Below are 13,480 nucleotides of genomic sequence, written 5' to 3' on the forward strand. Positions count from 1 at the left end.
CAGTGCTCTCAAAGCCAACCGGGAACGTCACATACAAAGGCCTGTGAAACGCAGCTTCTTGACAGGCCTTATCTGGCTGAGGTAGAACTTGTGCTCTGGGTGTGCTACTTTGGCCTAGAGCTGCCAGGCACAAAGGCTGCTTTGTTTCCAAAGGGGGAGAGAGGCCCCAAATCATGTTGCTTCCAGCTGTTTTTGAAGCTAAGAAACAACTCGCTCTGCCAGGTACTCTTACAGCCTTCCGGGAACACCTCTTACGAAGGCCTGTGAAAAGCAGTTTCTTGGCAGGCCTGATCTGGCTGAGGTAGAACTTCTGCTCTGGGTGTGCTCTATTGGCCTAGAGCTGAAAGGCCCAAAGGTCGGCCTTGTTGGCAAAGGGGCAGGGAGCCCCCAAAGCATCTTGCTTCCAGCTCTTCGGGAAGCTAAGAAACAACTGGCTCTGCCCAGTGCTCTTACAGCCTGAGAGAAAATCTCTTACCAAGGCCTGTGAAACGCACTTTGTTGGTGGCCTGATCTAGCTGAAGTAGAACTTCTGCTCTGGGTGTGCTCCATTGGCCTAGAGCTGCCTGGCCCAAAGGGCCGCCTTGTTTGCAAAGGGGCAGAGAGGCCCCAAAGCATCTTGCTTCCAGCTCTTCGGGAAGCTAAGAAACATCTGGCGTTGCCCAGTGCTCTTACAGCCTACCGGGAACATCTCTTACCAAGGCCTGTGAAACGCAGTTTGTTGGTGGCCTGAACTGGCCGAAGTAGAACTTCTGCTCTGGGTGTGCTCCACTGGCCTAGAGCTACCTGCCCCAAAGGGCTGCCTTGATTCCAAAGTGAGAGAGTGGCACCAAAGCATCTTGCTTCCAGCTCTTCGGGAAGCTAAGAAACATCTGGCGTTGCCCAGTGCTCTTACAGCCTACCGGGAACATCTCTTACCAAGGCCTGTGAAACGCCGTTTCCTGGCAGGCCTGATTTGGCTGAAGTAGAACTTCTGCTCTGGGTGTGCTCCATTGCCCTAGAGCTGCCAGGCCCAAGGTGCTGCCTTGTTTCCAAAGGGGCAGAGAGGCCCCAAAGCATCTTGCTTCCAGCTCTCTGGGAAGCTAAGAACCAACTCGCTCTGCCCCGTGCTCTTACAGCCTACCGGGAACATGTCTTTGAAAGGCCTGTGAAACGCAGTTTCTTGGCAGGCCTCATCTGGCTGAAGTAGAACTCCGGCTCTGGGTGTGCTCCATTGCCCTAGGGCTGCCAGGCCCAAAGTGCTGCCCTGTTTCCAAGGGGCAGAGAGGCCCAAAGCATCTTGCTTCCCGGTCTTTGCGAAGCTAAGAAACAACTGGCTCTGCCCAGTGCTCTTACACCTACCGGGAACATCTCTTACCAAGGCCTGTCAAACGCTGTTTCTTTGCAGGCCTGATCAGGCTGAAGTAGAACTCCTGCTCTGCGTGTGCTCCATTGGCCTAGAGCTTCCCGTCCCAAAAGGCTGCCTTGTTCCCAAACGGGCAGAGGGGTCCCAAGCGTCTTGCTTCCAGCTTTTCAGGAAGGTAAGAAACAACTGGCTCTGCCCAGTGCTCTTACAGCCTACCGGGAACATCTCTTACCAAGGCCTGTGAAACGCAGTTTCCTGGCAGGCCTGATCTGGCTGAAGTAGAACTTCTGCTCTGGGTGTGCTCCATTGCCCTAGAGCTGCCAGGCCCAAAGGGCTGCCTTGTTTCCAAAGACGGAGAGTGGACCCAAAGCATCTTGCTCCCAGCTCTTCGGGAAGCTAAGAAACAGCTGGCTCTGCCCAGTGCTCTTACAGCCTAAGAGAACATCTCTTTGAAAGGCCTGTGAAACGCAGTTTCTTGGCAGGCCTGACCTGGCTGAAGTAGAACTTCTGTTCTGGTTGTGCTACATAGGCCTAGAGCTACCAGGACCTAAGGGCTGCCTTGTTTCCAAAGGGTGAGAGAGGCCCCAAAGCATCTTGCCTCCAGCACTTTGGGAAGCTAAAAAACAACTGGTTCTGCCCAGTGCTCTCACAGCCTACCGTGAACATCTCTTACCAAGGGCTGTGAAACGCAGTTTCTGGGCAGGACTGATCTGCCTGAAGTAGAACTTCTGCTGTGGGTGTGCTCCATTGGCCTAGAGCTGCCAGGCGCAAACGGCTGCCTTGTGTCCAAAGGGAGAGAGAGGCCCCAAAGCATCTTGCTTCCAGCTCTGTGGGAAGCTAAAGCAACTGGCTCTCCACAGTGCTCTCACAGCCTACCGGGAACATCTCTTACCAAGGCCTGTGAAACGCAGTTTCTTGGCAGGCCTGATCTGGCTGAAGTAGAACTCCTGCTCTGGGCGTGCTACTTTGGCCTAGAGCTGCCAGGCCCAAAGGGCCGCCTTGTTTCCAAAGGGGCTGAGAGTCCCCAAAGTATCTTGCTTCCAAATCTTTGGGAAGCTAAGAAACAACTGGCTCTGCACAGTGCTCTCACAGCCTACCGGCAACGTGACAGAGACAGGCCTGTGAGACGCAGTTTCTTGGAAGGCCTGATCTGGCTGAGGTAGAACTTCTGCTCTGGGTGTACTCCATTGGCCTAGGGCTGCCAGGCCCAAAGGGCTGCCTTTATTTCCAAAGTGTGAGAGAGGCCCCAAAGCATCTTGCTTCCTGCTCTCTGGGAAGCTAAAACAACTGGCTCTGCACAGTGCTCTCAAAGCCAACCGGGAACGTCACATACAAAGGCCTGTGAAACGCAGCTTCTTGACAGGCCTTATCTGGCTGAGGTAGAACTTGTGCTCTGGGTGTGCTACTTTGGCCTAGAGCTGCCAGGCACAAAGGCTGCTTTGTTTCCAAAGGGGGAGAGAGGCCCCAAATCATGTTGCTTCCAGCTGTTTTTGAAGCTAAGAAACAACTCGCTCTGCCAGGTACTCTTACAGCCTTCCGGGAACACCTCTTACGAAGGCCTGTGAAAAGCAGTTTCTTGGCAGGCCTGATCTGGCTGAGGTAGAACTTCTGCTCTGGGTGTGCTCTATTGGCCTAGAGCTGAAAGGCCCAAAGGTCGGCCTTGTTGGCAAAGGGGCAGGGAGCCCCCAAAGCATCTTGCTTCCAGCTCTTCGGGAAGCTAAGAAACAACTGGCTCTGCCCAGTGCTCTTACAGCCTGAGAGAAAATCTCTTACCAAGGCCTGTGAAACGCACTTTGTTGGTGGCCTGATCTAGCTGAAGTAGAACTTCTGCTCTGGGTGTGCTCCATTGGCCTAGAGCTGCCTGGCCCAAAGGGCCGCCTTGTTTGCAAAGGGGCAGAGAGGCCCCAAAGCATCTTGCTTCCAGCTCTTCGGGAAGCTAAGAAACATCTGGCGTTGCCCAGTGCTCTTACAGCCTACCGGGAACATCTCTTACCAAGGCCTGTGAAACGCAGTTTGTTGGTGGCCTGAACTGGCCGAAGTAGAACTTCTGCTCTGGGTGTGCTCCACTGGCCTAGAGCTACCTGCCCCAAAGGGCTGCCTTGATTCCAAAGTGAGAGAGTGGCACCAAAGCATCTTGCTTCTAGCTCTTCGGGAAGCTAAGAAACATCTGGCGTTGCCCAGTGCTCTTACAGCCTACCGGGAACATCTCTTACCAAGGCCTGTGAAACGCCGTTTCCTGGCAGGCCTGATTTGGCTGAAGTAGAACTTCTGCTCTGGGTGTGCTCCATTGCCCTAGAGCTGCCAGGCCCAAGGTGCTGCCTTGTTTCCAAAGGGGCAGAGAGGCCCCAAAGCATCTTGCTTCCAGCTCTCTGGGAAGCTAAGAACCAACTCGCTCTGCCCCGTGCTCTTACAGCCTACCGGGAACATGTCTTTGAAAGGCCTGTGAAACGCAGTTTCTTGGCAGGCCTCATCTGGCTGAAGTAGAACTCCGGCTCTGGGTGTGCTCCATTGCCCTAGGGCTGCCAGGCCCAAAGTGCTGCCCTGTTTCCAAGGGGCAGAGAGGCCCAAAGCATCTTGCTTCCCGGTCTTTGCGAAGCTAAGAAACAACTGGCTCTGCCCAGTGCTCTTACACCTACCGGGAACATCTCTTACCAAGGCCTGTCAAACGCTGTTTCTTTGCAGGCCTGATCAGGCTGAAGTAGAACTCCTGCTCTGCGTGTGCTCCATTGGCCTAGAGCTTCCCGTCCCAAAAGGCTGCCTTGTTCCCAAACGGGCAGAGGGGTCCCAAGCGTCTTGCTTCCAGCTTTTCAGGAAGGTAAGAAACAACTGGCTCTGCCCAGTGCTCTTACAGCCTACCGGGAACATCTCTTACCAAGGCCTGTGAAACGCAGTTTCCTGGCAGGCCTGATCTGGCTGAAGTAGAACTTCTGCTCTGGGTGTGCTCCATTGCCCTAGAGCTGCCAGGCCCAAAGGGCTGCCTTGTTTCCAAAGACGGAGAGTGGACCCAAAGCATCTTGCTCCCAGCTCTTCGGGAAGCTAAGAAACAGCTGGCTCTGCCCAGTGCTCTTACAGCCTAAGAGAACATCTCTTTGAAAGGCCTGTGAAACGCAGTTTCTTGGCAGGCCTGACCTGGCTGAAGTAGAACTTCTGTTCTGGTTGTGCTACATAGGCCTAGAGCTACCAGGACCTAAGGGCTGCCTTGTTTCCAAAGGGTGAGAGAGGCCCCAAAGCATCTTGCCTCCAGCACTTTGGGAAGCTAAAAAACAACTGGTTCTGCCCAGTGCTCTCACAGCCTACCGTGAACATCTCTTACCAAGGGCTGTGAAACGCAGTTTCTGGGCAGGACTGATCTGCCTGAAGTAGAACTTCTGCTGTGGGTGTGCTCCATTGGCCTAGAGCTGCCAGGCGCAAACGGCTGCCTTGTGTCCAAAGGGAGAGAGAGGCCCCAAAGCATCTTGCTTCCAGCTCTGTGGGAAGCTAAAGCAACTGGCTCTCCACAGTGCTCTCACAGCCTACCGGGAACATCTCTTACCAAGGCCTGTGAAACGCAGTTTCTTGGCAGGCCTGATCTGGCTGAAGTAGAACTCCTGCTCTGGGCGTGCTACTTTGGCCTAGAGCTGCCAGGCCCAAAGGGCCGCCTTGTTTCCAAAGGGGCTGAGAGTCCCCAAAGTATCTTGCTTCCAAATCTTTGGGAAGCTAAGAAACAACTGGCTCTGCACAGTGCTCTTACAGCCTGAGAGAAAATCTCTTACCAAGGCCTGTGAAACGCACTTTGTTGGTGGCCTGATCTAGCTGAAGTAGAACTTCTGCTCTGGGTGTGCTCCATTGGCCTAGAGCTGCCTGGCCCAAAGGGCCGCCTTGTTTGCAAAGGGGCAGAGAGGCCCCAAAGCATCTTGCTTCCAGCTCTTCGGGAAGCTAAGAAACATCTGGCGTTGCCCAGTGCTCTTACAGCCTACCGGGAACATCTCTTACCAAGGCCTGTGAAACGCAGTTTGTTGGTGGCCTGAACTGGCCGAAGTAGAACTTCTGCTCTGGGTGTGCTCCACTGGCCTAGAGCTACCTGCCCCAAAGGGCTGCCTTGATTCCAAAGTGAGAGAGTGGCACCAAAGCATCTTGCTTCCAGCTCTTCGGGAAGCTAAGAAACATCTGGCGTTGCCCAGTGCTCTTACAGCCTACCGGGAACATCTCTTACCAAGGCCTGTGAAACGCCGTTTCCTGGCAGGCCTGATTTGGCTGAAGTAGAACTTCTGCTCTGGGTGTGCTCCATTGCCCTAGAGCTGCCAGGCCCAAGGTGCTGCCTTGTTTCCAAAGGGGCAGAGAGGCCCCAAAGCATCTTGCTTCCAGCTCTCTGGGAAGCTAAGAACCAACTCGCTCTGCCCCGTGCTCTTACAGCCTACCGGGAACATGTCTTTGAAAGGCATGTGAAACGCAGTTTCTTGGCAGGCCTCATCTGGCTGAAGTAGAACTCCGGCTCTGGGTGTGCTCCATTGCCCTAGGGCTGCCAGGCCCAAAGTGCTGCCCTGTTTCCAAGGGGCAGAGAGGCCCAAAGCATCTTGCTTCCCGGTCTTTGCGAAGCTAAGAAACAAGTGGCTCTGCCCACTGCTCTTACACCTACCGGGAACATCTCTTACCAAGGCCTGTCAAACGCTGTTTCTTTGCAGGCCTGATCAGGCTGAAGTAGAACTCCTGCTCTGCGTGTGCTCCATTGGCCTAGAGCTTCCCGACCCAAAAGGCTGCCTTGTTCCCAAACGGGCAGAGGGGTCCCAAGAGTCTTGCTTCCAGCTTTTCAGGAAGGTAAGAAACAACTGGCTCTGCCCAGTGCTCTTACAGCCTACCGGGAACATCTCTTACCAAGGCCTGTGAAACGCAGTTTCCTGGCAGGCCTGATCTGGCTGAAGTAGAACTTCTGCTCTGGGTGTGCTCCATTGCCCTAGAGCTGCCAGGCCCAAAGGGCTGCCTTGTTTCCAAAGACGGAGAGTGGACCCAAAGCATCTTGCTCCCAGCTCTTCGGGAAGCTAAGAAACAGCTGGCTCTGCCCAGTGCTCTTACAGCCTAAGAGAACATCTCTTTGAAAGGCCTGTGAAACGCAGTTTCTTGGCAGGCCTGACCTGGCTGAAGTAGAACTTCTGTTCTGGTTGTGCTACATAGGCCTAGAGCTACCAGGACCTAAGGGCTGCCTTGTTTCCAAAGGGTGAGAGAGGCCCCAAAGCATCTTGCTTCCAGCTTTGTGGGAAGCTAAAGCAACTGGCTCTCCACAGTGCTCTCACAGCCTACCGGGAACATCTCTTACCAAGGCCTGTGAAACGCAGTTTCTTGGCAGGCCTGATCTGGCTGAAGTAGAACTCCTGCTCTGGGCGTGCTACTTTGGCCTAGAGCTGCCAGGCCCAAAGGGCCGCCTTGTTTCCAAAGGGGCTGAGAGTCCCCAAAGTATCTTGCTTCCAAATCTTTGGGAAGCTAAGAAACAACTGGCTCTGCACAGTGCTCTCACAGCCTACCGGCAACGTGACAGAGACAGGCCTGTGAGACGCAGTTTCTTGGAAGGCCTGATCTGGCTGAGGTAGAACTTCTGCTCTGGGTGTACTCCATTGGCCTAGGGCTGCCAGGCCCAAAGGGCTGCCTTTATTTCCAAAGTGTGAGAGAGGCCCCAAAGCATCTTGCTTCCTGCTCTCTGGGAAGCTAAAACAACTGGCTCTGCACAGTGCTCTCAAAGCCAACCGGGAACGTCACATACAAAGGCCTGTGAAACGCAGCTTCTTGACAGGCCTTATCTGGCTGAGGTAGAACTTGTGCTCTGGGTGTGCTACTTTGGCCTAGAGCTGCCAGGCACAAAGGCTGCTTTGTTTCCAAAGGGGGAGAGAGGCCCCAAATCATGTTGCTTCCAGCTGTTTTTGAAGCTAAGAAACAACTCGCTCTGCCAGGTACTCTTACAGCCTTCCGGGAACACCTCTTACGAAGGCCTGTGAAAAGCAGTTTCTTGGCAGGCCTGATCTGGCTGAGGTAGAACTTCTGCTCTGGGTGTGCTCTATTGGCCTAGAGCTGAAAGGCCCAAAGGTCGGCCTTGTTGGCAAAGGGGCAGGGAGCCCCCAAAGCATCTTGCTTCCAGCTCTTCGGGAAGCTAAGAAACAACTGGCTCTGCCCAGTGCTCTTACAGCCTGAGAGAAAATCTCTTACCAAGGCCTGTGAAACGCACTTTGTTGGTGGCCTGATCTAGCTGAAGTAGAACTTCTGCTCTGGGTGTGCTCCATTGGCCTAGAGCTGCCTGGCCCAAAGGGCCGCCTTGTTTGCAAAGGGGCAGAGAGGCCCCAAAGCATCTTGCTTCCAGCTCTTCGGGAAGCTAAGAAACATCTGGCGTTGCCCAGTGCTCTTACAGCCTACCGGGAACATCTCTTACCAAGGCCTGTGAAACGCAGTTTGTTGGTGGCCTGAACTGGCCGAAGTAGAACTTCTGCTCTGGGTGTGCTCCACTGGCCTAGAGCTACCTGCCCCAAAGGGCTGCCTTGATTCCAAAGTGAGAGAGTGGCACCAAAGCATCTTGCTTCCAGCTCTTCGGGAAGCTAAGAAACATCTGGCGTTGCCCAGTGCTCTTACAGCCTACCGGGAACATCTCTTACCAAGGCCTGTGAAACGCCGTTTCCTGGCAGGCCTGATTTGGCTGAAGTAGAACTTCTGCTCTGGGTGTGCTCCATTGCCCTAGAGCTGCCAGGCCCAAGGTGCTGCCTTGTTTCCAAAGGGGCAGAGAGGCCCCAAAGCATCTTGCTTCCAGCTCTCTGGGAAGCTAAGAACCAACTCGCTCTGCCCCGTGCTCTTACAGCCTACCGGGAACATGTCTTTGAAAGGCCTGTGAAACGCAGTTTCTTGGCAGGCCTCATCTGGCTGAAGTAGAACTCCGGCTCTGGGTGTGCTCCATTGCCCTAGGGCTGCCAGGCCCAAAGTGCTGCCCTGTTTCCAAGGGGCAGAGAGGCCCAAAGCATCTTGCTTCCCGGTCTTTGCGAAGCTAAGAAACAACTGGCTCTGCCCAGTGCTCTTACACCTACCGGGAACATCTCTTACCAAGGCCTGTCAAACGCTGTTTCTTTGCAGGCCTGATCAGGCTGAAGTAGAACTCCTGCTCTGCGTGTGCTCCATTGGCCTAGAGCTTCCCGTCCCAAAAGGCTGCCTTGTTCCCAAACGGGCAGAGGGGTCCCAAGCGTCTTGCTTCCAGCTTTTCAGGAAGGTAAGAAACAACTGGCTCTGCCCAGTGCTCTTACAGCCTACCGGGAACATCTCTTACCAAGGCCTGTGAAACGCAGTTTCCTGGCAGGCCTGATCTGGCTGAAGTAGAACTTCTGCTCTGGGTGTGCTCCATTGCCCTAGAGCTGCCAGGCCCAAAGGGCTGCCTTGTTTCCAAAGACGGAGAGTGGACCCAAAGCCTCTTGCTCCCAGCTCTTCGGGAAGCTAAGAAACAGCTGGCTCTGCCCAGTGCTCTTACAGCCTAAGAGAACATCTCTTTGAAAGGCCTGTGAAACGCAGTTTCTTGGCAGGCCTGACCTGGCTGAAGTAGAACTTCTGTTCTGGTTGTGCTACATAGGCCTAGAGCTACCAGGACCTAAGGGCTGCCTTGTTTCCAAAGGGTGAGAGAGGCCCCAAAGCATCTTGCCTCCAGCACTTTGGGAAGCTAAAAAACAACTGGTTCTGCCCAGTGCTCTCACAGCCTACCGTGAACATCTCTTACCAAGGGCTGTGAAACGCAGTTTCTGGGCAGGACTGATCTGCCTGAAGTAGAACTTCTGCTGTGGGTGTGCTCCATTGGCCTAGAGCTGCCAGGCGCAAACGGCTGCCTTGTGTCCAAAGGGAGAGAGAGGCCCCAAAGCATCTTGCTTCCAGCTCTGTGGGAAGCTAAAGCAACTGGCTCTCCACAGTGCTCTCACAGCCTACCGGGAACATCTCTTACCAAGGCCTGTGAAACGCAGTTTCTTGGCAGGCCTGATCTGGCTGAAGTAGAACTCCTGCTCTGGGCGTGCTACTTTGGCCTAGAGCTGCCAGGCCCAAAGGGCCGCCTTGTTTCCAAAGGGGCTGAGAGTCCCCAAAGTACCTTGCTTCCAAATCTTTGGGAAGCTAAGAAACAACTGGCTCTGCACAGTGCTCTCACAGCCTACCGGCAACGTGACAGAGACAGGCCTGTGAGACGCAGTTTCTTGGAAGGCCTGATCTGGCTGAGGTAGAACTTCTGCTCTGGGTGTACTCCATTGGCCTAGGGCTGCCAGGCCCAAAGGGCTGCCTTTATTTCCAAAGTGTGAGAGAGGCCCCAAAGCATCTTGCTTCCTGCTCTCTGGGAAGCTAAAACAACTGGCTCTGCACAGTGCTCTCAAAGCCAACCGGGAACGTCACATACAAAGGCCTGTGAAACGCAGCTTCTTGACAGGCCTTATCTGGCTGAGGTAGAACTTGTGCTCTGGGTGTGCTACTTTGGCCTAGAGCTGCCAGGCACAAAGGCTGCTTTGTTTCCAAAGGGGGAGAGAGGCCCCAAATCATGTTGCTTCCAGCTGTTTTTGAAGCTAAGAAACAACTCGCTCTGCCAGGTACTCTTACAGCCTTCCGGGAACACCTCTTACGAAGGCCTGTGAAAAGCAGTTTCTTGGCAGGCCTGATCTGGCTGAGGTAGAACTTCTGCTCTGGGTGTGCTCTATTGGCCTAGAGCTGAAAGGCCCAAAGGTCGGCCTTGTTGGCAAAGGGGCAGGGAGCCCCCAAAGCATCTTGCTTCCAGCTCTTCGGGAAGCTAAGAAACAACTGGCTCTGCCCAGTGCTCTTACAGCCTGAGAGAAAATCTCTTACCAAGGCCTGTGAAACGCACTTTGTTGGTGGCCTGATCTAGCTGAAGTAGAACTTCTGCTCTGGGTGTGCTCCATTGGCCTAGAGCTGCCTGGCCCAAAGGGCCGCCTTGTTTGCAAAGGGGCAGAGAGGCCCCAAAGCATCTTGCTTCCAGCTCTTCGGGAAGCTAAGAAACATCTGGCGTTGCCCAGTGCTCTTACAGCCTACCGGGAACATCTCTTACCAAGGCCTGTGAAACGCAGTTTGTTGGTGGCCTGAACTGGCCGAAGTAGAACTTCTGCTCTGGGTGTGCTCCACTGGCCTAGAGCTACCTGCCCCAAAGGGCTGCCTTGATTCCAAAGTGAGAGAGTGGCACCAAAGCATCTTGCTTCCAGCTCTTCGGGAAGCTAAGAAACATCTGGCGTTGCCCAGTGCTCTTACAGCCTACCGGGAACATCTCTTACCAAGGCCTGTGAAACGCCGTTTCCTGGCAGGCCTGATTTGGCTGAAGTAGAACTTCTGCTCTGGGTGTGCTCCATTGCCCTAGAGCTGCCAGGCCCAAGGTGCTGCCTTGTTTCCAAAGGGGCAGAGAGGCCCCAAAGCATCTTGCTTCCAGCTCTCTGGGAAGCTAAGAACCAACTCGCTCTGCCCCGTGCTCTTACAGCCTACCGGGAACATGTCTTTGAAAGGCCTGTGAAACGCAGTTTCTTGGCAGGCCTCATCTGGCTGAAGTAGAACTCCGGCTCTGGGTGTGCTCCATTGCCCTAGGGCTGCCAGGCCCAAAGTGCTGCCCTGTTTCCAAGGGGCAGAGAGGCCCAAAGCATCTTGCTTCCCGGTCTTTGCGAAGCTAAGAAACAACTGGCTCTGCCCACTGCTCTTACACCTACCGGGAACATCTCTTACCAAGGCCTGTCAAACGCTGTTTCTTTGCAGGCCTGATCAGGCTGAAGTAGAACTCCTGCTCTGCGTGTGCTCCATTGGCCTAGAGCTTCCCGTCCCAAAAGGCTGCCTTGTTCCCAAACGGGCAGAGGGGTCCCAAGCGTCTTGCTTCCAGCTTTTCAGGAAGGTAAGAAACAACTGGCTCTGCCCAGTGCTCTTACAGCCTACCGGGAACATCTCTTACCAAGGCCTGTGAAACGCAGTTTCCTGGCAGGCCTGATCTGGCTGAAGTAGAACTTCTGCTCTGGGTGTGCTCCATTGCCCTAGAGCTGCCAGGCCCAAAGGGCTGCCTTGTTTCCAAAGACGGAGAGTGGACCCAAAGCATCTTGCTCCCAGCTCTTCGGGAAGCTAAGAAACAGCTGGCTCTGCCCAGTGCTCTTACAGCCTAAGAGAACATCTCTTTGAAAGGCCTGTGAAACGCAGTTTCTTGGCAGGCCTGACCTGGCTGAAGTAGAACTTCTGTTCTGGTTGTGCTACATAGGCCTAGAGCTACCAGGACCTAAGGGCTGCCTTGTTTCCAAAGGGTGAGAGAGGCCCCAAAGCATCTTGCCTCCAGCACTTTGGGAAGCTAAAAAACAACTGGTTCTGCCCAGTGCTCTCACAGCCTACCATGAACATCTCTTACCAAGGGCTGTGAAACGCAGTTTCTGGGCAGGACTGATCTGCCTGAAGTAGAACTTCTGCTGTGGGTGTGCTCCATTGGCCTAGAGCTGCCAGGCGCAAACGGCTGCCTTGTGTCCAAAGGGAGAGAGAGGCCCCAAAGCATCTTGCTTCCAGCTCTGTGGGAAGCTAAAGCAACTGGCTCTCCACAGTGCTCTCACAGCCTACCGGGAACATCTCTTACCAAGGCCTGTGAAACGCAGTTTCTTGGCAGGCCTGATCTGGCTGAAGTAGAACTCCTGCTCTGGGCGTGCTACTTTGGCCTAGAGCTGCCAGGCCCAAAGGGCCGCCTTGTTTCCAAAGGGGCTGAGAGTCCCCAAAGTACCTTGCTTCCAAATCTTTGGGAAGCTAAGAAACAACTGGCTCTGCACAGTGCTCTCACAGCCTACCGGCAACGTGACAGAGACAGGCCTGTGAGACGCAGTTTCTTGGAAGGCCTGATCTGGCTGAGGTAGAACTTCTGCTCTGGGTGTACTCCATTGGCCTAGGGCTGCCAGGCCCAAAGGGCTGCCTTTATTTCCAAAGTGTGAGAGAGGCCCCAAAGCATCTTGCTTCCTGCTCTCTGGGAAGCTAAAACAACTGGCTCTGCACAGTGCTCTCAAAGCCAACCGGGAACGTCACATACAAAGGCCTGTGAAACGCAGCTTCTTGACAGGCCTTATCTGGCTGAGGTAGAACTTGTGCTCTGGGTGTGCTACTTTGGCCTAGAGCTGCCAGGCACAAAGGCTGCTTTGTTTCCAAAGGGGGAGAGAGGCCCCAAATCATGTTGCTTCCAGCTGTTTTTGAAGCTAAGAAACAACTCGCTCTGCCAGGTACTCTTACAGCCTTCCGGGAACACCTCTTACGAAGGCCTGTGAAAAGCAGTTTCTTGGCAGGCCTGATCTGGCTGAGGTAGAACTTCTGCTCTGGGTGTGCTCTATTGGCCTAGAGCTGAAAGGCCCAAAGGTCGGCCTTGTTGGCAAAGGGGCAGGGAGCCCCCAAAGCATCTTGCTTCCAGCTCTTCGGGAAGCTAAGAAACAACTGGCTCTGCCCAGTGCTCTTACAGCCTGAGAGAAAATCTCTTACCAAGGCCTGTGAAACGCACTTTGTTGGTGGCCTGATCTAGCTGAAGTAGAACTTCTGCTCTGGGTGTGCTCCATTGGCCTAGAGCTGCCTGGCCCAAAGGGCCGCCTTGTTTGCAAAGGGGCAGAGAGGCCCCAAAGCATCTTGCTTCCAGCTCTTCGGGAAGCTAAGAAACATCTGGCGTTGCCCAGTGCTCTTACAGCCTACCGGGAACATCTCTTACCAAGGCCTGTGAAACGCAGTTTGTTGGTGGCCTGAACTGGCCGAAGTAGAACTTCTGCTCTGGGTGTGCTCCACTGGCCTAGAGCTACCTGCCCCAAAGGGCTGCCTTGATTCCAAAGTGAGAGAGTGGCACCAAAGCATCTTGCTTCCAGCTCTTCGGGAAGCTAAGAAACATCTGGCGTTGCCCAGTGCTCTTACAGCCTACCGGGAACATCTCTTACCAAGGCCTGTGAAACGCCGTTTCCTGGCAGGCCTGATTTGGCTGAAGTAGAACTTCTGCTCTGGGTGTGCTCCATTGCCCTAGAGCTGCCAGGCCCAAGGTGCTGCCTTGTTTCCAAAGGGGCAGAGAGGCCCCAAAGCATCTTGCTTCCAGCTCTCTGGGAAGCTAAGAACCAACTCGCTCTGCCCCGTGCTCTTACAGCCTACCGGGAACATGTCTTTGAAAGGCCTGTGAAACGCAGTTTCTTG

This window comes from Equus asinus, chromosome 10 (genome assembly GCF_041296235.1).
Source record: "Equus asinus isolate D_3611 breed Donkey chromosome 10, EquAss-T2T_v2, whole genome shotgun sequence".
NCBI classification, from domain to species: Eukaryota; Metazoa; Chordata; class Mammalia; order Perissodactyla; family Equidae; genus Equus; species Equus asinus.